The sequence below is a fragment of the Pinus tabuliformis genome, chromosome J (assembly GCF_031772625.1).
Source record: "Pinus tabuliformis cultivar Carrire ecotype Pingquan chromosome J, CPIR1, whole genome shotgun sequence".
Lineage (NCBI taxonomy): Eukaryota > Viridiplantae > Streptophyta > Pinopsida > Pinales > Pinaceae > Pinus > Pinus tabuliformis.
Genome location: NC_142295.1, coordinates 1159733131 through 1159758437, shown reverse-complemented (window position 1 = coordinate 1159758437; position 25307 = coordinate 1159733131).

The following is a 25307-nucleotide window of genomic DNA, read 5'->3' as shown; positions in this document are numbered from 1 at the left end:
CGTCGGCTACACTTTCATTCCCCTGTGCATGAAGTAGAATCTCAGTCCTCCAGTTCGACTAGCGATGTTTGTACGGTCCCTTTGGCTCCAACACATTCATTTGTCGAAGGTAGTATATTGATTGGTTCGATCATCGTACCTATAAACATCCCTAGGAGTAAGTTGGCGGAGCCGCCTGACGGGCTCTACCTAAAGAAGTACTTTGCTTAGTTTTGGCCAGGCAATGGCTTCTTTGTATTTTATGTATATTTGTACATATATCGTCGAGAGTTTTCTGATATCAGCACTTTTTGGTCTGCTGTGGCAGGTGTTGATGGATGAATTGGTCTATTTTGGGTTCGTCGATGGTGCTAGTCAGCACACTCCAAATCTTGCTTCCGCAGCTTGGGTACTCTATTATCCAGCTGGTCAATTGATGGCATCAAGAGGTGTGTGCATTAGTCCTGCTTCAAACAATATGGCCGAGTATACTGCTGTTATTAATTTACTATCCGAGGTAATCTCTTATGGGATCGACTTGTTGGTAGTGTATCTTGATTCTCAATTGATAGTGTCTCAATTAAATAACATTTATCGGATACGGGATCCATCTTTATATCGCCAGTATTTAAGGGTGAGGTTGTTGCAAAGATCATTTACTTATATTAATTATTTGCACATTCCAAGATCTCATAATTGGTTAGCTGATTCTATCGCTAATCAGGCATTAGACTGGCACATCAATCATTCATCATAATAAAATCAAGCATCAAAAAGTCAAACTGTATATATATATATATATATATATATCGTAAAGCGTCTCGAGTGTACATATGTGTGTCCAAAAATATACAAAATTGGGACTCAAATGCCCATAATCATGTCCGGCATATCTAATGCCTTGGCTTAGGATGAGCGTCTAAGTATGTAACTATAGCATTGGCCACACGCCGAAAAATGCGAACCCAGTGACGTGGCATGCCAACCACATGATGCTGCATATCCTCAGGTAGGTCCTCTATGATGGCCATCGGTACTCGGCAGCTCAGTCTCGCCAAGTGTCGCTGGACGTTGTTTAGAGTCCATTCTGTATTAGCAGCCGCCTCTTCGGCTCCTCGGTCGCGCCGTCCATGCCGCGGGAATCCATTTGGTCGTACTGGCCCAATGTCTGGAACATGATCATCATATCGGTCATTTGAATCTCATCAAAAAATATTTTTCAAAATGCATCATTATATTTGAAAAATCCAAAAAAAATCATAAAAATCAAAAAATCTTACCAATCTCTCCCCATGCTGCATTCGGTGGTAGCGCTAGATCAAGATCTCCTCAAAAATCTAGCCTAGCATAGGGGTAGTCATCTACGGCGATGATCTGCTGATCCCACCGGGTGAACAAGTCATCGTCGAAGGCAGTCCGTGGGACCTCTCCACCCCCCAGACGTTTCATCAGATCAGCCCACTAGCCCATGCGTGGATTGCGTGCGGTGCTGATGGAAACTGCTACCCTGGGGCGGAGTGCGGGAACCTTCTCGAAAAAGAAAGTACACAGGATAGTCCCATATCCAAAATTCTTGGTCTATCCCCTCCTGATAGAAGTGAGCTGGCTCTTCATGTTGGCCAGAAGAGGAGCACACCAGTCGAACACAGTAGTGAGACAGTCAACTGCCACGCTCATGTTTAGCTGTGACACCTGATGCAGAGAGGATGATCCATTCACTCGAGCCATTGTGAACAGGATAATCCTAAGTGATAAACTCGCCACATGTGTGATCGAAATCTAGCTCCCAACCTTCTTGGGATGTCCCGGGCAGTATATCTGTACATAGTCCTCTATCGAGAGGCTACTCCATGTCCTACCCCGGGACTGTACTACCTCTCCGCTTTGGGAAAGGCCCATCATAAAATAAATGTCCTCCACTTCTACCCTGAGCGGCATCTGATCGATCATAAAGGCTTCCTCATCGACATCCCAATAATCAATGATCATCTCAAGTAAACGTGTGTTCGCTTTCATATCCGGCAGTTTGAAAAATTTAAGCAAACCACATCCCCGTAGTGCATCTAATGCTTCTGGACTATTCATAACTTCATTGTCTACCACTGCGTGCTCTCTTTCACGCCACATGAAAGGCATCCTGAGAAAAAATGAATTTAAAACCGTTAGTTTCTGTTTAAAAATGATTCGCAGCGTATACGCGGGTCCCTGTGCACATAGTAGCATATAGGGCCCGCGTGTACGCGAGTTCAATATTACCAACCTGCATATACGCCGCGGGGAAATTTTTGACAAAAGTTCAATGGTGAAACATCAATCAAAAATCTTAAAACCTGTCAAAATCAATTGCAAGCTAAGTATAAGAGTTACCTGGAGGTTTTCGACGAATTCGAACGGTTGAATCTGGCTGTGGGAAGTGTGCTCCTTTTGCTCCAAATCCTTTGCTCTCAAACTCAAATGGTGAAAATAGTGCGTCCAAAATGCTTTTTATAAATTTTGAAAATGCAAAATTTTTTCAAAGTTTTATTTTGTTTGGCCTCATGTGACTTTTAACTTGGGAGCTTGGAATGTCGAGATTGGTCTATTTTTCAGGACATTTTGGACGCTTTTCAGTTTCGAGACGGTTCCATGACTGCTCACCCGTCATGGTAGGTATCATTTTCTCACTGGCATATAGGTTAGGGACATCATTTTTCCGTTGCATTATGCATACTATCCTCCATTTGCCGATACATCTGCTATAGGGTCGATCCCATCGTGTTATGGTTCGTAAGCCATCTTCACTCGCCGATTCCTTAAATCATGACACGATGGTTGAGCCATCCTTTACATGGGCATCCTAGTTAGCACCTCACTGACATTTGTTGCCCATGCTGCTCCGATTTGAGTAGGCTCGGGAGTCCTCTGTAGTCCCACCATGACTTATGCATTGAAGACTCATTCCTCTTAGCTTCTCCGCTTTGTTCTGGCCTTATACCCTAGAGGCTCCTTTGTGTTGAGTTGTACTACTGCATTGCATGTTGACCACTTGCACCTTTTGGCCTAGAGCCGGCTTCACTTGGACTCGTGTTTAAGCCAACTTTTGACCATGACGTCTACAAAATCAACCTTGCATACCTTTGACTTCTACATCTTTACACACTTTGACCCATGGAAGGAACATACCTTTGAGTGTCACAGACCAGTTTTCACCTCCCTGCATTGAACATAGGAACGTTCCTTTCCCAGGAACTAGATCATCTGTTTCACCAACACTCGTTCTTTCCACTGTACCATAGCATTCTTTTATTCTTTTTCCAGCTTAACAGAAAAAGACAAAAAAAATTAAATATTCCAAAAAAGAGCAGGAACAGGACAGTATTTCCATTTATTGTTGGCAGCTAGAGTCAGTCGTGTCACCCTTGAACAAAGCACTCAAAACAAAGTCTCCTCCGCATGGGTGGGATTTAGTTTGACTAAGGTATGCCATAACCTTGTTATTGAGTCAGTGCTCCCCTGATTGGTTATCTCTTCCAATCATATGGAGGGTTTGTTCGTGCCTCCTGCATGACGAACTTATACAGAGTCATCATATGCTGCCACATAGTCACATTGAGTCGTGCTTTTGTTCAAGGGAAGTTAGCCTGAGTCGGCCTCTCTGCGGTGTCTCTTGACTCATTCTTCAGTCGGCCATCCCTGATTGTTAGTGTCATTCCTATCATCACATCAGTTATATTGGTCCTTTACTCGCGCAGGTTTGAGAAGGTCCCCATTGACTTCTTGTTGTTGGGTCTTGTCCTTATCGACGACGACATCTTGCTCTGAGGATAGGCCTACAGCCGCACCCTGGCCCTATTTTCATTATTGATAGGTCACCTTGTGCTCAGCATCGATCAGTATCATGGGTCTTTCACTGAGTGGTTTCCCTTGTGTTCGACGTCAGCTTACATTATCACACATTGGGATTCGTGCAGTACCTTGGTTTCCATTTGACCCTATTGGTGGATACCTCGCCTCTGTGTCAGCTTTCATTATTGGTTGGTTCAGAGGGTTTCTGCCATGCGCTAGCCACATCTTGTGTACGCCAGAAACGTACTTTGGTTGGGCTACTACATCTTTTTCGTCTGATTCCTTCCATATTATTGGCCTACGGGTTACGCTCGCGCTAGATTGATGGAGGATGCCTTAATGCCTTCCTTCTAGCGGATCTTTCCCTATCAACTCCGACTCATTGCTCTGGGGTAAAGATCTAGAGTCCATTTGGCAGTACCTTGGGGTTTGCAGTCATTAGTGGCAGATCCTTCGCTATCGACAGTGGAAAACCATCATTGTCTCCAGATCGATAGAATCTTACAGGTGTTCGACTCTAGCTCATATATTCACACTTGTTAGATTGTACTGGGTACCTTGACGCTCATTATCATTATCGGTGAGTAGTCTCGCATTTGTTAACGGTATACATCAATGACTGGTAATCAAACGATTTCTTACATGGTCGACTTCAGATCATTTATTCCCATGGTGTAGAAATGTACCACGGTGGTCGGTGAAGACCTCAGGTTGTATCAGCATTCATTGGTTCACTTGACAGTTGCTCCTGTTGCTGCTAGTTGATACCACTCCACTTTATATGTTGCAGTCAGTCATGGCAACATTCTATATGCTGGCACCTGAGTTTGTAGTGTAGTACCATCCTATTCCATCATGTTCAGTTGGTACCTTTTGGGATCAGTCTTTGATATCAGTGATCCGTTGTATCTTTCAGCATCATTGACAATCTTATATGTGATATTCGGACATGTACTTGTTCATTATGATCAAATGATCCATTATGTATTTTTCAGTCATTTATACTTGTATACTTAGTGGATCCGATTGTACTTGATATGCGGACATGCTTTACTTTTTCTGAGCATGGGTATGCCTGCCTGAGACAGTGTTTCTTTCTGATCTCCTTTGGTGGCTTGGCAGGCTGAATTCTGGTGAAGTCCTCCTCGGTTTTTGACAGACTTCCTTTCCATGTACTCGCATAATATATTTCAGCCATCATGTACCCCTTCTGACCTCATATATTAGGGGGCATCTGTTATAGCTCCAAATCTCACTTTTATGGTTTGTGATGCTGTACTCATGGCCTAGGGCAACCCCTCCTTCCAGACCTGGTCCTAAAATTTAAAAAACAGTGTTCTATCCCTTATACGTGACATTGCCCTGAGTTAAACACGTGTATACGCGGGTATGTGTATAGCCAACCCGCGTGTATGTATTAAAACACTTAAAAAAATATAAAACTCCTTATTTTCAGGCGGAGATCACGGGTTTTACCTGCTAATCACCTGTTAGTGCCCGTGGCCCAACTGTTCCCAACCAACTCCTAACTAAAAAACTACTTTGGAGATGGTATAAAAAGACCTCAAAGGGAAGGCCTAAGGAGGGAGAGAAGAGATAGAAAGGTTATTATGCTAAGATTTTTCCCTTGACCAGGTCTGAAGGCCCTTGTGTCTTCTGCACTTCCCCCATTTTGTACAGGAAACCTTTGTTTCCTTGTGTGTTGATGTTCATCCACCATTTATGACATCATGGAGAGAGTCATGGAAGGATTTTGTTAAAGGCTTGAGGCTGGAACGGATCCGGAAGGAAGCTTTCCTTGGAGCCTGCTGAAGGTGACTCAGGTGAAAATATTCCTTTTTATGTACTTTATTTGTCTATAATAAAAGAAACACATGTCTTGGTTCCCGAAATGAATCTTCTTTATGTTAATGATATTCATGTTTAGAATTCATATGTGAGTAGTTGTTTGGATTTCATAAGTAACTACCTTTCTTTATAACATGAAGATGGTTTCTTTATAAGTTTTTGTCCATGTACTGCTATGTTCTTTGAATTGGTTGTTTTGCAGGACAAAAGAGAAGAAGGGAACTCCAGGAAGGGTTTGGACCCTAAGGGCCTTCTCAAAAGTAGGACCGAAGGTACGTACCCCCATCATAGAATTTGCTTACAATAGCATAATGGTTGTATGAATGCATGTTTCTTTGAATAGATAACTTTCAGTTTGCTAGGGTTTCAACCCAAAAATCCCTAGGGGAACATTTCCCTCTATCAGAATTGGCGACTCCACTGGGGACAACACTCTTGTTGTTCCTAGTTTGGGTGTTTTTCAAGCCAATCAGGGCTCAGCTGCCTTGTCTGCTTGTTGTTACTGTCTGGTCTGTTCTTGAACTTTAAGCTTTGCTAGTTTCTTCAGTTTGTTTTTTTTATTTTTCTTGAAGCTTTTCATATACGTTGTTTTTCTTAGATACAGAGGCGTATATACGCTTGTTTCTTTGAGTGAACCCGCGTATACGCAAGTTTCCTCAGATACAGTCGCATATACACGCAATCTGTACTTCAGTACAGTCGCGTATATATTGCAATTTTCAAGATTTATAAATCTTTTTAGTCTCTGAAGGTTTGTCTGGTGGTTTGAGTCAGTCTAAAACAGTCATTTTCCAGTATCAGTTATTTGTTTTACAGCGAGCATCTTGTTATGAATTCTCTATGATTATAAGGAGTATTGGTCTTGTTTTTTGTTGATTGCAAGCGTCATCGTTTTTGCTAAAGCACACAAGATTTCTTGTTAGGAATCTTGGCTGCTCTGATTCATCAGAGTAGGGAGATTGATCACAATCTTTGTGTTAATCTCACTTTTGGTGACTTTTTGTTTGCTTGACAAAATCGCTTTTTGTGACCATCCACTTCTTTGTTTCATGAAAGTTGTTGATTCACACTTTCTTGGAATTTGTCTTTTTGATCTTTTTGGTTTTCATTGCCAAAGCTTTCATTGCTGCTTTTGATTGTTAAGAGCAATTTTAAACACATTTATTTTTGTTTGGTTTTCACCCATTTGAGTGGTGTCAATTCGCAAAAGTGTTTAATTGCATATTCTTCAATCACAAGTTTCAGTGTTGTTGAGAGAATTTTTTGAAAAGACTTTTTTACTTGTTACTTTTGAAGAAAATCTTTTGAAAATCTTAGTTTTGCTTTCTTGAACTTGCTTTTCATTTGGTTTCCTTTTAGTGAGTGAAAGTGATTTATGTTTGTCTTAGAACTTGTTTTTAGTGTTTAGACGAAATGAATGGTAGCATCTCATATTCCATCTAGACATTGTAAGTGGCAAGATAAAGTTTGATAAGCAAGCAACTTTCATTTTTTGGTTTTTAGAGTAGTTTTAAATCTTGCATCCACATATAGTTGTTGCATTAGGATAGATTTGCATCCCCTTTTAGGCATACATAGCTTTGTTAGCTTTTGTGAGTGTGAAGTGCGAATTAACAAAAAGAAAAGAAAAATTTGCTTTATTAGAAGTACCTCTGAACCCTATAGAAATTGCTCTTCATCGAAAAACGAAAAAGTGCATGTGCATGTAGTTAAGTTTTTATTAATTTATTTTGTGTCAAAAAACACCACTAGTTTCACTTCCGTTACCTTGTGACTGAAAGAATAGCCTAATTTAAAATCAAGCGCTAACTAAAATTCACTAGAACTTTTTGTTTTAGTTAGTGACAGCAACAAGTTTAGGATTTTAGGGCCTTGGATTAGGCGAGTGGAGAGTTAACTCTCCAAGGCCATATAAACATCAAACGTAGGAGTCTGAATAACAAGAGAAAATCCAATAGCGTTAGGAAGACCAGGAAAGCTCTGGATCTGGGAGTTAAGCACGAGGGTCTGCGAAGACAGGGAAGAGAGATACCCCCTCTCCTACTTGTCCGAACTTACCTCACGACTGTTCCGCCTGGCTTCTGCGACGAGTTGGTATCCATAGTTGCTACTCCTAGGGATCTACACAGGTGGCTGCAGAGGGGAATCCCGTGGCACCTGAGGTTGACGTTGCATCACTCTCAACAGTACTACTGGAGGGCACCCTTGCGAAGCTTGGGGGCTTGCACCGGCGCAGGCTATTGTTTGGAGGTCAGCGTAACTTCCTCTGATACCTTCGCTGATAGGACTGGGCCCTCATCATCCCAGACTATCTTCGGAAGGCCCCTTAATTCACTTTCTCATATTTTGGTGTCCGGTCTTAATCACCCGGAGTGGAAATACTTGGAAGTTGTTTTACTGGCTGTATCTTTATGGACTTTATAGTGTGTGCTCTGTGCTCTTAGTTGGCCTAGCTTTCAATTTTTTGAGTCTTTAGTTAGATCGTAACAAAAAATTCAAAGTGGCTGACTGATCTCCTAGATGGTCTCGAAGACTTCGTGGTTTTCGCCACCAAGTTTAGAGGCTTCTCCTAGAAGGCGCAGAGTCAATACTACCAGTGGGTTCCGTCCCACACCGGTTGACGCATCGGGGATTGATCCTCCTCTCGGGGGCATTAGCAGCCAAGCAAGGCCTGGCACTTCTGAACAAGAGAGGGACACTCCAGTCCTTTCTCGAGTTCTCTTTCAAGCGGAGAATAACATAGAGGTAGAAGAACTCTCAGAGTCGTTAGCGGCTCCGAATTCTCCCCTACCATCTAGTCATCCAGACGTATTGCAATACGTTGGGACTCCGACGCATAGACCATCAAGTCCAGGTTACGATACGCTCTTACCATCAATGACCACTCCTGGAAGCATGGCTTCTACAAGTGCTACGACTATGCAAACCCCAACATCGATGCAAGGGGGAGGAACCATTTCCATCTCCTCTACTTCCTTGTTTGGATCTTTTGCTAGCACATCTTTAGTTGGGTCTACCTCCATTCCGTCCACGAGTGGAAATGCCCAAACCAATGCTTTTGGTACTGGATTCTTCCCATTTGGCACCCACTCATAGGGTATTCCATCGGTTCCGTTTAGTGCCACTACGTCCATGATGGGCGGATCGGCTTCATTCCAGGATTTTCCTTTCGGAAGTGGTCATATACCACATTCCAACCCGACGGTAGGATCCATGCCTTTTTCTTCTATAGGACAAAGCAATAATCCTTTCCAAGGCTGGACTAACCCTGGGGTTAGTAGCGCGGGAACTGGGAATCCGTTTATCAGCCAACAAGGGAATAGGCTGTACTCCACAGTTAGTTCATTTCAAAGTATTCCTCCCCTTGCTTCAGCTTGGAATCCGTATCAGGGGTTATCAACTCCTTACAATCCTTTAGGAGGAAAATTTGTTGGTTATGGAGGCTATACGGCCGGAGTTGGTCAAACTCCAAATTTTGCTGGATCACAAGGCTTGCCTTTTGGTTCAGCCGGTTCTACTAGTTACTTCGGGCAGCCTGGTGCCTCCCAAATTCCAAGACAATCTTTTCAGAACTTTGGGAATTCTTCCCAGTCCGGGTGGAATCCCCAAGGTCCTCCTAGGCTTCCGTTTCTGGCAACGTTGAACTTGCCAGATCTCACTAAGTTAACAAACGACCCAATCAATTACAATCCAGCCTAGCCTCCGGTCCCAACCAAACTCCCTTCGGACATTCCAAAATTTGAAGGGAAGAGTGGTGAAGACCCAGGTGACCATGTGACCACATTCCACTTGTGGTGCTCATCTAACTCCCTTATCGATGACTTGATTAGGTTGAGACTCTTTCAGCGCACCTTGACTGGTAATGCGGCCAAATGGTATATAGAGTTGCTAGGGGGTAGCTTTACATCTTTCGCTGACTTAGCCAATATTTTCTTAAATCATTTCCAGTTGCTTGTCCGCTATGATGTCGGAACTGAACTTCTGGCCACCTTTCGTCAGGATAAGGCAACCCACATTTCTGACCATATTCAAGAATGGAGACAGAGAAAGAGGCTCATTAAAGCCAAAATCCCTCCGGAGTACCATCTCGAGTGGTTTTTGAAGTCTTTACAACCCGAGATCTCCAAGGATGTCTCCATGTCTGGGGTCTATTCTGAGGAGCAAGCCATTTTTAGAGCCCAGCAATTAGAATTCATCTACTCTCAGTCTGGGATCCTATAAAAATACTTTCCAGATGCTCCTGGATCTAAGTTTGACGTAGCTAAGTCGAAGCCAGGTCCGCACGTGGATGGTATCGTTGGGTCAGTAGACACAACTACAGTGAACTTGTTGAATCAATTGCAGCAGTACCGCTTCTAACAACCAAGTCACATCGTCTAATCCCCCCGCTTACCAAACTTCTTCAATTAATGCCATCCAATCTGATAACCCCAAAGGAAATCAAAATTCCAATGGGAAAAAGAAAGGACGAGGTAAGAAAAAGAACCAGGATGGGAAGCTTGATGCAAATAAATCCGGCAACAACGTTGGTGGTGGAAGAAATGAGTCGAGAAAGAAAGTCAAGTTTCCATGCAAGTTGTGCAGTGGAGACCATCTAACTCATCTCTGCCCTAAGATTGAAGACGCTCATCGCTTGTTAGGACAGCAAGGGACTTCTAGTTCTCAAGCTGTGTTAACCAACCCGTTTCCCCAATGGCAGCAACTTCTTGCTGGCGCGAGTTCAAACCCTGGAACCTTTGCAGGGGGTAACCAGGAAGGGGACAAGTCATCAAATGTTTTCATGATGGGTTCTCACGCTAATGTGGCCACACGGTAACATGATTATGATGGAGGTGAAACTTCCAACGGTAAATCAATTCCCGAAACTAACAACCCACTTCATATTGAGCGACCTTCTGTCGAGACTATACCTCGGGTACCGAAAGGTTTCGCAAAACGCGCGACTATCAACCCTAATATTAGGGCAGCCCAGAATTACTCCATTGTCAAGGATCTGGCTCAAAGTCCATGTGCTATGTCCGCTTTAGAGGCTCTCGAGTCGTGTCCTACTCAATGAAGTGCCTTGTTATCGGTAATGGGGGCAGTGGATCCAAGTAATTCTTTAGCTCTCACTTTTGATATGAATAATGTCAAAAAGAGACTTCCTCATCAGATGGCTTTCCAGATAAAGTCTGCCTACCAGAAAATGAATATTTTTCGAACGGTTGTAGATGAGGGAGCTTCCACATGTGTCATGTCTATGTCATGCTGGAAGGCCATTGGATCACCATCGGTCGTTCCCTCACCCACCCTATTGACAGCATTTGATGGTCATTCTCATAGGCCATATGGGATTATCCCGACCTTTCCTATATGTGTTGGAGGAAAGGTCGTTAATATTGAAGTAGAGGTCATAGATGCTAACCTAGACTATAATCTCCTATTAGGAAGGAACTAGGTATACGAAATGGGCGCCGTTGTTTCGACTCTGTTTCGTGTCATTTGCTTTCCTCATGAGGGGAAAATCGTTAAGGTTGATCAATTGGACTACTGTCTAGTTGATCCTCAAGCAAGATCTTACTCTACTGTTCCTTTAGTGGGTAACCCCCGTCCGCCTATTGAGAGTCTAGGAGTCGCGATGTACTCTTCATTGATGGGTACGTTTAATCTTCCCCTCCTACAGCTGGGATAGATACAATTTCATCCTCCAGGGACCCTTTATGGAGAGAGTTTGTTCAAACACCTTATTACTCGAAACCTGGAACCTTAGCTTCATCTATGACCACATCAGGTGACGACAAGGTGGGTGGAATAGAATCTGTTATATCTGCAGTAGAGGTTAGATGTGAATCTATCGATAACTCTGCAGATAACCATTCTACTTCTTCCTTTGGGAAGGAGATAGATGGTGATGTGGCTCATATTCGGACCCTTGGTTCCACCTCTGCATTGGATTGCTCGGATATTGTTTTTCCATCGGACGAAGTGATATTCGAAGCAATTATGGCTTTAGATCGACCTTTGGAAGATTTACATCATCGGCTACACTTTCATTCCCCTGTGCATGAAGTCGAATCTCAGTCCTCCAGTTCGACTAGCGATGTTTGTACGGTCCCTTTGGCTCCAACACATTCATTTGCTGAAGGAAGTATATTGATTGGTTCGATCATCGTACCTATAAACATCCCTAGGAGTAAGTTAGCGGAGCCCCCTGACAGGCTCTACCTAAAGAAATACTTTGCTTAGTTTTGGCCAGGCAACGACTTCTTTGTATTTTATGTATATTTGTACATATATCGTCGAGAGTTTTCTGATATCAGCACTTTTTGGTCTCCTGTGGCAGGTGTTGATGGATGATTTGGTCTATTTTGGGTTCGCCGATGGTGCTAGTCGGCACACTCCGAATCTTGCTTCCGCAGCTTGGGTACTCTATTATCCAACTGGTCAATTGATAGCATCAAGAGGCGTGTGCTTCGGTCCTGCTTCGAACAATATGGCCGAGTATACTGCTGTTATTAATTTATTATCCGAGGCAATCTCTTATGGGATCGACTCGTTGGTAGTGTATCTTGATTCTCAATTGATAGTGTCTCAATTAAATATTATTTATCGGATACGGGATCCATCTTTATATCGCCAGTATTTAAGGGTGAGGTTGTTGCAAAGATCATTTACTTATATTGATTATTTGCACATTCCAAGATCTCATAATTGGTTAGCTGATTCTATCGCTAATCAGGCATTAGACTGGCACATCAATCATTCAACATAATAAAATCAAGCATCAAAAAGTCAAATTGTATATATAGATATATATATATATATATATATATATATATATATAGATATATATATATATATATATATATATATAGATATATATATATATATATATATATATCGTAAAGCGTCTCGAGTGTACATATGTGTGTTCAAAATATACAAAATTAGGACTCAAATGCCCATAATCATGTCCGGCATATCTAATGCCTCGGCTCAGGATGAGCGTCTAAGTATGTAACTATAGCATTGGCCACACGCCGAAAAATGTGAACCCAGTCACGTGGCATGCCAACCACATGACGCTACATATCCTCAGGAAGGTCCTCTATGACGGCCATCGGTACTCGACAGCTCAGTCTCACCAAGTGTCGCTGGACGTTGTTTAGAGTCCGTTCTGTATTAGCAGTCGCCTCTTCGGCTCCTCGGCCGCGCCGTCCATGCTGCGGGAATCCATCTGGTCGTACTGGCCCAATGTCTAGAACATGATCATCATATCAGTCATTTGAATCTCATCAAAAAATATTTTTCAATATGCATCATTATATTTGAAAAATCCAAAAAAAATCATAAAAATCAAAAAATCTTACCAATCTCGCCCCATGTTGCATTCGGTGGTAACGCTAGATCAGGATCTCCTCGGAAATCCAGCCCATTATAGGGGTAGTCATCTATGGCGATGATCTGCTGATCCCACCAGGTGAAGAAGTCATCGTCGAAGGTAGTCCGTGGGACCTCCCCACCCCCCAGACGTTTCATCAGATCAGCCCATCGGCGCATGCATGGATCGCGTGGGGTGTTGATGGAAACTGCTACCCTGAGGCAGAGTGCGAGAACATTCTCGAAAAAGAAAGTACACATGATAGTCCCATATCCAAAATTCTTGGTCTGTCCCCTCCTGATAGAAGTGAGCTGGCTCTTCATGTTGGTCAGAAGAGGAGTACACCAGTCGAACACATTAGTGAGACAGTCAACTACCACGCTCATGTTTAGCCGTGACGCCTGATGCCGAGAGGATGATCCGTTCACTCGAGCCACGGTGAACAGGATAATCCTAAGTGATAAACTCGCCACATGTGTGATCGAAATCTGGCTCCCAACCTTCTTGGGATGTCCCAAGTAGTATATCTGTACATAGTCCTCTATCGAGAGGCTACTCCGTGTCCTGCCCCGGGACTATACTACCTCTCCCCTTCGAGAAAGGCCCGCGATAAAATAGATGTCCTCCACTTCTACCCTAAGCGAAATCTGATCGATCATAAAGGCTTCCTCATGGACATCCCAATAATCAATGAGCATCTCAAGCAGACACGTGTTCGCTTTCATATTCAGCAGTTTGAAAAATTTAAGCAAACCGCATCCCCGTAGTGCATCTAATGCTTCTGGATTGTTCATAACTTCATTGTCTACCGTTGCGTGCTCTCTTTCACGTCACGTGACAAGCATCCTGAGAAAAAATCGATTTAAAACCGTTAGTTTTTGTTTAAAAATGATTCGCGGCGTATACGCGGGTCCCTGTGCACACAGTAGCGTATAGGGCCCACGTGTATGCGAGTTCAATATTACCAACCCACATATACGCCGCGGGGAAATTTTTGACAAAAGTTCAACGATGAAACATCAATCAAAAATCTTAAAACCTGTCACAATCAATTGCAAGCTAAGTATAAGAGTTACCTGGAGGTTTTCGATGAATTTGAACGGTTGAATCTGGCTGTGGGAAGTGTGCTCCTTTTGCACCAAATCATTTGCTCTCAAACTCAAATGGTAAAAATGGTGAGTCCAAAATGCTTTTTATAAATTTTGAAAATGCAAAATTTTTTCAAAGTTTTATTTTGTTTGGCCTCATGTGACTTTTAACTTGGGAGCTTAGAATGTCGAGATTGGTCTGTTTTTCAGGACATTTTGGATGATTTTCAGTTTCGAGACGGTTCCATGACTGCTCACCCGTCATGGCAGGTATCGTTTTCTCACTGGCATATAGGTTAGGGACATCATTTTTCCATTGCATATGCATACTAGCCTCCATTTGTCGATACATCTGCCATAGGGTCGATCCCATCGTGTTATGGTTCCTAAGCCATCTTCACTCGCCGATTCTTTAAATCATGACACGATGGTTGAGCCATCCTTTAAATGGGCATCCTAGTTAGCACCTCACTGACATTTTTTGCCCATGCTGCTCCGATTTGAGTTGGCTCGGGAGTCCTCTATAGTCCCGCCATGACTTATGCGTTGAAGACTCATTCCTCTTAGCTTCTCCGCTTTGTTCTGGCCTTATACCCTAGAGGCTCCTTTGTGTTGAGTTGTACTACTGCATTGCATGTTGACCACTTGCACCTTTTGGCCTAGAGTTGGCTTCACTTGGGCTCGTGTTTAAGCCAACTTTTGACCATGACGTCTACAAAATCAACCTTGCATACCTTTGACTTCTACAGCTTGACACACTTTGACCTGTGGAAGGAACATACCTTTGAGTGTCACTGACCAGTTTTCACCTCCCTGCATTGAGCATAGGAACGTTCCTTTCCCAGGAACTAGATCATCTGTTTCACCGACACTCATTCTTTCCACTGTACCATAGCATTCTTTTATTCTTTTTCTAGCTTAACAGAAAAAGACAAAAAAATAAATATTCCAAAAAAGAGCAGGAACGGGACAGTATTTCCATTTATTGTTGGTAGCTAGAGTCAGTCGTGTCGCCCTTGAACAAAGCACTCAAAACAAAGTCTCCTCCGCATGGGTGGGATTTAGTTTGACTTAGGTACACCATAACCTTGTTATTGAGTCAGTTCTCCCCCAATTGGTTATCTCTTCCAATCATATGGAGGGTTCGTTCGTGCCTCCTGCATGACGAACTTATACAGAGTCATCATATGCTGCCACATAGTCACATTGAGTCGTGCTTTTGTTCAAGGGAAGTTAGCCTAAGTCGGCCTCTCTGCGGTGTCTCTTGACTCATTCTTCAGTCGACCATCCCTGATTGTCAGTGTCATGTCTATCATCACATCAGTTATATTGGTCCTTTACTTGCGCCGGTTTGAGAAGGTCCCCATTGACTTCTTGCTGGGAGGTCTTGTCCTTATCGACGACGACATCTTGCTCTGAGGACAGGCCTAGAGCCACACCCTGGCCCTATTTTCATTATTGATAGGTCACCTTGTGCTCAACATCGATCAGTATCATGGGTCTTTCACTGAGTGGTTTCCCTTGTGTTCGACGTCAACTTACATTATCACACATTGGGATTCGTGCAGTACCTTGGTTTCCACTTGACCCTATTGGTGGATACCTCGCCTCTGTGTCAGCTTTCATTATTGGTTGGTTCAGAGGGTTTCTGCCATGCGCTAGCCACATCTTGTGTACGCCGAAAATGTACTTCGGTTGGGTTACTACATCTTTTTCATCCGTTTCCTTCCACATTATTGGCCTACGGGTTACACTCGCGCTAGATTGATGGAGGATGCCTTAATACCTTCCTTCTAGCAGATCTTTCCCTATCGACTCCGACTCATTGCTCTGGGGTAAAGATCTAGAGTCCATTTGGCAGTACCTTGGGGTTTGCAGTCATTAGCGGCAAATCCTTCACTATCGATAGTGGGAAACCATCATTGTCTCCTGATCGATAGATTCTTGCAGGTGTTCGACTCCAGCTCATATATTCACACTTGTTAGATTGTACTGGGTACCTTGACGCTCCTTATCATTATTGGTGAGTAGTCTCGCGTTTGTTAATGGTATACATCAATGACCGGTAATCAAACAATTTATCACATGGTCGACTTTAGATCATTTATTCCCATGGTGTAGAAATGTACCACGGCGATCGGTGAAGACCTTAGGTTGTATCAACATTCATTGGTTCACTTGACAGTTGCTCCTGTTGCTGCTAGTTGATACCACTCCACTTTATATGTTGCAGTCAGTCATGGCGACATTCTATATGTTGGCACCTGAGTTTGCAGTGTAGTACCGTCCTATTCCATCATGTTCAGTTGGTACCTTTTGGGATTAGTTTTTGATATCAGTGATCCGTTGCATCTTTTAGCATCATTGACAGTCTTATATGTGATATTCAGACATGTACTTGTTCATTATGATCAGATGATCCATTATGTATTTTTCAGTCATTTATACTTGTTCACTTAGTGGATCTGCTTGTACTTGATATGCGGACATGCTTTAATTTTTCTGAGCATGGGTATGCCCGCCTCAGACAATGTTTCTTTCTGATCTCCTTTGGTGGCTTGGCAGGCTGAATTCTGGTGAAGTACTCCTCGGTTTTTGACAAACTTCCTTTCCATGTACTCGCATAATATATTTCGGCCATCATGTACCCCTTCTGACCTCATATATTAGGGGGCATCTGTTATAGCTCCAAATCTCACTTTTATGGTTTGTGATGTTGTACTCATGGCCTAGGGCAACCCCTCCTTCCAGACCTGGTCCTAAAATTTAAAAAATAGTGTTTTATCCCTTATACGCGACATTGCCCTGAGTTTAATGCGTGTATACGCGAGTATGTGTATAGCCAACTCGCGTGTATGTATTAAAACACTTTAAAAAATATAAAATTCCTTATTTTCAGGCGGAGATCGTGGGTTTTACCTGCTGATCACCTGTTAGTGCCCGTGGCCCAACTGTTCCCAACCAACTCCTAACTAAAAAACTACTTTGGAGATGGTATAAAAAGACCTCAAAGGGAAGGCCTAAGGAGGGAGAGAAGAGAGAGAAAGGTTATTATGCTGAGATTTTTCCCTTGACCAGGTCTGAAGTCCCTTGTGCCTTCTGCACTTCCCCCATTTTGTACAGGAAACCTTTTTTTCCTTGTTTGTTGATGTTCATCCACCATTTATGACATCATGGAGAGAGTCATGGAAGGAGTTTGTTAAAGGCTTGAGGCTGGAGTCGCCGATTCTGATAGAGGGAAATGTTCCCCTATGGATTTTTGGGTTAAAACCCTAGCATACTGAAAGTTATCTTTTCAAAGAAACATGCATTCATACAGCCATTATGCTATTGTAAGCAAATTCTATGATGGGGGTACATACCTTCGGTCCTACGTTTGAGAAGCCCCTTAGGGTCCAAACCCTTCTTGAAGTTCCCTTCTTCTCTTTTGTCCTGCAAAACAACCAATTCAAATAACACAGCAGTACATGGACAAAAACTTATAAAGAGACCATCTTCATGTTATAAAGAAAGGTAGTTAGTTATGAAATCCAAGCAACCATTCACATATGATATTCTAAACATGAATATCATTAACATAAACAAGATTCATTTCGGGAACCAAGACATGTGTTTCTTTTATTATAGACAAATAAAGTACATAAAAAGGAATATTTTCACCTGAGTCACCTTCAACAGGCTCCAAGCAAAGCTTCCTTCCTGATCCGTTCCAGCCTCAAGCCTTTAACAAACTCCTTTCCATGGCTCTCTCCATGATGTCATAAATGGTGGATGAACATCAACACACAAGGAAACAAAGGTTTCCTATACAAAATGGGGGAAGTGCAAAAGGTACAAGGGACTTCAGACCTGGTCAAGGGAAAAATCTCAGCATAATAACCTTTCTCTCTCTTCTCTCCCTCCTTAGGCCTTCCCTTTGAGGTCTTTTTATACCATCTCCAAAGTAGTTTTTTAGTGTTTTAATGCATACACGCGGGTTGGCTATACACATACCCGCGTATACACACGTTTAACTCAGGGCAATGTCACGTATAAGGGATAAAACACTGTTTTTTAATTTTAGGACCAGGTCTGGAAGGAGGGGTTGCCCTAGGCCATGAGTACAGCATCACAAACCATAAAAGTGAGATTTGGAGCTATAACAATTGGTGTTTGGGCCAAACCCATGACAATATTATGACATGTGATGGATGAGGATGATAGTAGATGACGAGACAAATCCAACGCATCGAGAATCATCCAATGTTGAGTTGTCGTTGTTGAGTTATGAAGTTTTGAAGTTAAAGAGTGGGCATGAACAACAAGTTTCAAGGTTGGTTTGATGTTAATAAGCCTTGTGACAAGTTTTCAAGCCCATGCATGTGATTTGATGGAGCCCTTGCATTGTGTATAAATATAAGGTGGAGGACAGTAATTTAACATATCCAAGAAGCATGTTCCATAGTCTCCACATCAAGAAAGCCAACTCGAGTGTGGGCAATGCGAAGTGCAGGAATGAGCGAGTGCAGGAATAAGTGATTACGAGAATTCGAGTGTGGTAGGGTGAGTGCAAGAACACATGAGTCTAGGAATGCGTGATTGCAGGAACATGTGAAGTGTAGGAACACATGAATGCAGGAATGCAAGTGCAAGAATGTGAGTGCATGAATGTGAGAGTGCAAGAATGAGTAAGTGCAGGAATGTGTGAGTCCACGAACGCAAGTACAGGAACACACAAGTGCAGGAACGCAAGTACTGGAATGTGCGAGTGCAAGAACGGGCTAGGTATGTATTGTATTGATGTGTTAAGGTTGATTTGATGCTAGTGGATGACATCCTAGGAGAGGACAATTTGGAAGTCTATTAGTGGCCATGTAGAAGAGTTTCCTAGGTGTTGGATAACCTAACTAGGAGTAGATGCTACAACATGGACTTGATCTCTCATGGACTATTGGAGGGTAGCGTGAGAGAAAACCAAGTGTGGATGTGATTAGGAACTTATGGTCTGTTGGAGGACAACATGATAGTGTCCATGTTGGATCCCAGTGAGCAACACCCTAATAGACAAAGGTATTTGCGAGAGAGGAAGTTATTGAGCTCAAGGGTTTAATCAACTAGGAGCATGTGGAGCCCAAGACTTGTGTGTGGAGAAGGACTTCTACAGCAGATGATGGGAAGTCCTCTTAGCCCGTGTTCATTATGGGAGATGGACATCTTGCAGTTATAGGGGGCATCTCTTTGTGCCCTATGTTGGTCTTCATCGGAGTAGCCTAGGAAGACCCTAGTGGGATGAAGTCCCTGAGTACCTGAGGAGCAGCAGTGGGTAGATTGAGAGTTGTTCACAAGTGGAGTTGTGAATAACTCAACATGAGTCTTAATGTGTTGTGGATGAGTGCTTGCAGGACTAAGCTAGTGGAGATAATGTAGGCTCAGAGGGAGAAAACCTATGGGGGTTTGAGATCTCCATGTTCATATATGATGAGCTAGAGGCACTATCAAGATTTCCGAATTCATTCTATAGGGTATGTTGTAGTGATGGATGCCAAATGGGCTAGTGTCCTCGCCGGATGATGATAATTACTTCCTAGTCTTGGAAGGACCTCCCTTGCTAAGAGGGAGTGTGGATTTTGTGTAGCTTGTGAGGTACTCTAAGCCCTAGTGTTTGATGGTTGGAGGTAAAAGCACTAGAAGTAGGCTTGTGGGCTTATAACCCAAGCCTCAGGCTTTGCACCCATCGGTGTTTGGGTGAAAATTTTGACACGATTATGACATGTGATGGATAATGATGATAGTATATGACGAGAGAAATCCAATGCATTGAGAATTGTCTAATTCTGAGTTTTTTTTGTTGAGTTATTTTTTTTTAACTTAAAGAGTGGGCATGAACAACAAGTGTCAAGGTTGGCTTGATGTTAATAAGAATTGTGACAGGTTTCCAAGCCCACACATGTGATTCTCTGGAGCCCTTGTATTGTATATAAATATAAGGTGGAGGACAATCATTTAACATATCCAAGAAGAATCTTTCATAGTCTACACATCAAGAAATCTAGCTCGAGTGTGGGCAGCGTGATGTGTAGGAACGCGCAAGTGCACAAACACATGAGTGTGGGAATGTGAGTGCGGGAACACATAAGTGCAGGAACGTGAGTGAACAAACATACGAGTGTGGGAATGCATGAGTGCAAGAACAGGAGAAGTGAAGGAACATACAAGTGGAGGAACACGAATATAGGAACGTGAGTGCAAGAATGTGAGTGAAGGAACGCGCAAGTGCAAGAACGCGCAAGTGCAGGAATGTGTTAGTGCAAGAACACGAGTATAGTAATGCGAGTATAGAAACGCACTAGTGTAGGAACGGGCTAGGTATGTATTGTATTCATGTGTTAAGGTTTTATTTTATCCTAGTGGATGATGTTCTAGTAGCAGACAATTTGGAAGTCTATTAGCAGCCATGTGGAAGGGTTTCCTAGGTGCTGGATACCCTAGCTAGGAGGAGATGCTACCACATGGACTTGATCTCTCACGGATGCTTGGAGGGCACCATGAGAGAAGACAAAGTGTGCATATGATTAGGAACTTATGGTCTGTTGGAGGATGTCATGATAGTGTCCAAGTTGGAGCCCGATGAGAAACACCTTGATAGAAAAAGGTAGGTGCGAGAGAAGCAGTTGTTGAGCTCAAGGGTCTGATCAACCAAGAGAAGTTTCGGGAGCCCAAGACTTATGTGTGGAGAAGGAATTCTACAACATATGATGGGAAGTCCTCCTAGCCCGTGTTCATTATGGGAGATGGACATCTTGCAGTGATAGGTGGCATCCTATGATGCCTTATGTTGGTCTTCGTCAGAGCAGCGTAGGAAGACCATAGTGGGATGAAATCCCTGAGTAGCTAAGGAGTAGGAGTGGGCAGATCGATAGTTGTTCATAAGTGGAGTTGTGAACAACTCGACATGAGTCTCAATGTTTTGTGGCCTTGATGGACAAAGACACAACTAGAGAGAAGATTGTATAATGAAGGTTTGTTAGGTCCCTATAGTACTAGTGATTCCCCCATTACTATTGTTGTTGTATCCCTTATTATTATTGTTGTGCCCCTATTGTCCCCATATTGTTATTATTGTGCCCCATAGAATCCCTCTATTGTTATTTTTGTGCCTTTATATTATTATTGCTAGGTCAGCTTGGTTATATTGTGAACCCTTAGACTCCTATATATAGAATGGAGGTTTTTCCATTTGAATCATCCAAGAATTGTTCATTTGTGTAATGTAAAGTAGGTTTCCCCCTCGAAGAGGCTGAATTCTAAGGTGTTAATCTATCTTTTCTATCTTTTTGTGAGCCGATTTCATAACATTTGGTATCAAAGCTTGCAAAAAGCCTAAATTCCTCATATCATATCTCCGAAAATATAGCGAGACAAGATCTTAAATTTAGACCTGAGGTTCAACACAATTTAGTCTCAAATGGGCTATTTTTTTAGCTTCTGGAAGGTTGTAGAAAAAATATTATAGAAAAAATTCCACGATGGCGGGGTTAAGAAGGATTTTTTCTAGGATGGCCTTAAATTGGATATTCAAAATTTTTTAGTGGAATGATTGGTTTTCCAACAAAATAAAGTTGAAACAATTAAGACCCCGAGACTATTACAACCTTAATCCATTCCAAGCCAATGTTGGGAGGAGGTTTCAATGGATTTTATCATAGGTTTACCCAAGTCCGAAGGAAAGAGTGTTATCGTGGTCGTAGTTGACAGACTTACCAAGTATGCACACTTTTGTGCATTATCTCATTCATTTAAAGCGAATACAGTTTCTATTGCATTTATGGAAACAATTCAAAAGCTACATGAAAACCCAAAGATTATTGTAAGTTACAGAGATCCCATTTTCACTGGAAAGTTTTGGATAGAATTATTTTCTTGTCTTGGTACTCAATTAGCTCATAGATCATCTTATCATCCTCAATATGATGGGAAACATGAGATAGTAAACAAATTTTTGGAAGGATATCTTCGTTGCTTTGTATCTGATAACTAGACACAATGGGTCAAATGGTTGCCTCTAGCTGAATGGTGGTATAACACTTCCTTCCATACTGCAACAAAAATGACTCCATTTATGGCACTTAATTGATATCATCCACCATCCATCACATCATATTTAAGATAAAATTCTAAGGTTCAAGTAGTGGAATATCACATCGAGCAATAGCAACAAGTTCCAGTCAAAGAAATAAGAACTCGACAGCTACAAAATCGATCAATTTCAGAGTATCTCATCAAGTGGAAGAACTTACCCATTGAAGATTCCACATGGGAGGATGAGAATTTTATACAGAAGCATCCAGAACTACTCAAGCATTGAGGAAAACAATTTTTTGAAGGAGAGGGGCATGTTAGGTCCCTATAATAGTAGTGATTCCCCCATTACTCTTGTCTTTGTATCCCTTATTATTATTGTTGTGCCCCTATTGTCCCCATATTGTTATTATTGTGCCCCATAGAATCCCTCTATTGTTATTTTTGTGCCTTTATATTATTATTGTTAGGTTGGCTTGGTTATATTGTGACCCCTTAGACTCCTATATATAGAAAGGATGTTTTATGATTTGAGTCATCCAAGAATTGTTCATTTGTGTAATGTAAAGGAGGTTGCCCCCTCGAAGAGGCTGAATTCTAAGGTGTTGATCTATCTTTTCTATATTTTTGTGAGCTGGTTTCATAACAAGGTTTAGTGACTAGACTTGGAATGTTGATAGAGGAAATGCTGTAGATCAGGGGCTGAAGGACCGAGAAAGTATGGGGTACGACCGAGAGAAGATGAGAGAGTCAACTAAATCAGCAAAATGGTTAGAGTGTCTTGTTGAGAGTAGATTAGTTGTCGATGTACTGAAACCAAGCCCCAGTTTGTACCTTGTACTAGTGGATATATGAGGGCCATTATCCATGGTATGGCAACCCTAGACAATTGTATTATATGTTGATTAATATAATGAAGTTGGGTTGAAAACTTTAAAAAAAGAAATGTTTATATTTTTTGCATGTGTGATTTACTATTGTTTATATTTCGTTGTTATGAGACCAACTCACAAAATAGAATAAAAGATAGATCAAAAACTTTAGAATCAGCCTCTTTGAACAGGAAACCTCCTTTTCATTACATAAATGAATAATTCTTGGCTGATAAAAATGACAAGACCTCATTTCTATATATAGGGGTTTAAGGGGTAACAACATAATCAGAGTTGGCATAAAAATAATAATGGAAGGGCAGAACAATAAAAATATGGGGGACAATAATAACAATATGGGGACTACATGGGGCACAACAATATAATAAGGGGGTACACTGATAATAACTTTGAGGGAATCCACAGGTATTATAGGGAGCTAAGATGTCTCTCTCCTTCAGAAAAATTATGTCTTCAACACTTGAGTAGATATGGATGCTTCTGTATATAATTGGAATCCTCCCATGTGGAATGTTCAGTAGGTAAGTTCTTCCACTTGATGAGATACTCTGAAATTGATCGATTAGGTGGCTGTCGAGTTCTTGTTTTTGTGACCACTTCAGGTTCTAATATTATTTTTCCTTCCTCATCAATTTATGGGAATATTGTTTGAACTTGTAGCTTATCACCTATAACCTTCTTTAAGCATGAAACACGGAAAACTAGGTGCACTCAGGTTTCCATGTAGCTTTTGAATTGTTTCCATAAATGCAGTAGCAACTGCACTGAGTTTAAATGGATGCGATAATGCGCAAAAGTGTGCATACTTGGTAAGTCTATTAAGTACCAACCTGATGACGTTCTTTCCTTTAGACTTGGGTAAACCGATGATAAAATCCATTGAAACCTCCTCCCAACATTGCTTGGAATGGATAAAGGTTGTAACAGACCCAGAGTCCTAATTGTCTCAACTTTATTTTGTTGGCAAACTAAACATTCCGCCACAAATGTTTGAATATCATATTTAAGGACATCCCAAAAAAAATCCTTCTTAACCCTGTGGTAATTTTTTAAAATTACTTAGTGCCCTCCTAAGGGAGAGGTGTGCAATTCAAGAAGAATCTTTTGTTTGAGTTGGGAATTCTTACAAATGTATAAGCAATCTTTGTACCATAATGAATCATTTTTCCAACTAAATGTATCAGATGTACTGGGATCTTGCTGCAACTTTTGAATGAGTGCCCACACTTCTTTTTCATTCTTCCATTCATCCCTTTCTTCGATTATCCAATCTAGTTATATAATAGAAATGGCACAAACAAATTCTTCCACATCCTCATCCTTTCTTGAGAGTGCATCTGCAACAAAAATTTTCTTCCCTTTTTTGTAGATGATTCCAAAGTAATAACCCAATATCTTTGTGACCCATTTTTGTTGCTCTTGAGAAGATAATCTTTGTTATAAAAAGTATTTTAGACTATCATGATCTATTTTTTCCTTGAAGTGTCTTCCTATTAGGTAAGGCTGCCATTTCTTAAGTGCATGTAGTATTGCCAACATTTCCTTCTCATAAATAGCTTTATGTAAATACTTTCCTTTAATTGGGCAACTTTAAAAAACAATGTGTCTTCCTTATTTCATTAAGACAACACCAATTTCATTTCCCAAGGCATCACACTCCACAATAAATATTTTTGTGAAGTCTGGCGTAGCTAAGACTGGTGGTTGGCACATTGCCTCTTTAAGATGTTCAAAGGCCTTAGTTTCTTCTGGAATCCAATAAAATTCATCCTTTTTAAATAATGTTGTTAGAGGTGCAACTATTATCCCATAATTCTTAATAAACTTGCGATAATTCCCTATCAACCCGAGAAATCTTTGCAGATACTTTATGGATGTGGTGATTTTCCATTCCTTAATGGCTTTAATTTTGTTAGGGTCTACCTTAACACCCTAATGGGATACAGTAAAGCCCAGATATTCCACCTCCTATACTCCAAATAAATATTTGGATGTTTTTGTGACACCCTGTCAACATGTTGAAGATGATCCTTCCAAGACTTGGTGTATATTAGCATATCATCAAAAAATACTAACGCAAATTTTTTAAGGAAGGGTTTGAAAATGGAATTCATCAAACCTTAAAATTTAGAAGGTGCATTGGTAAGGACAAAAGGCATGACCAAAAATTCATAATGACCTTCATGAGCTATAAATGCTATTTTCAGAATGTCTTTAGTCTTCATTCTTATTAGATGATATCCTGAATGAAGATCT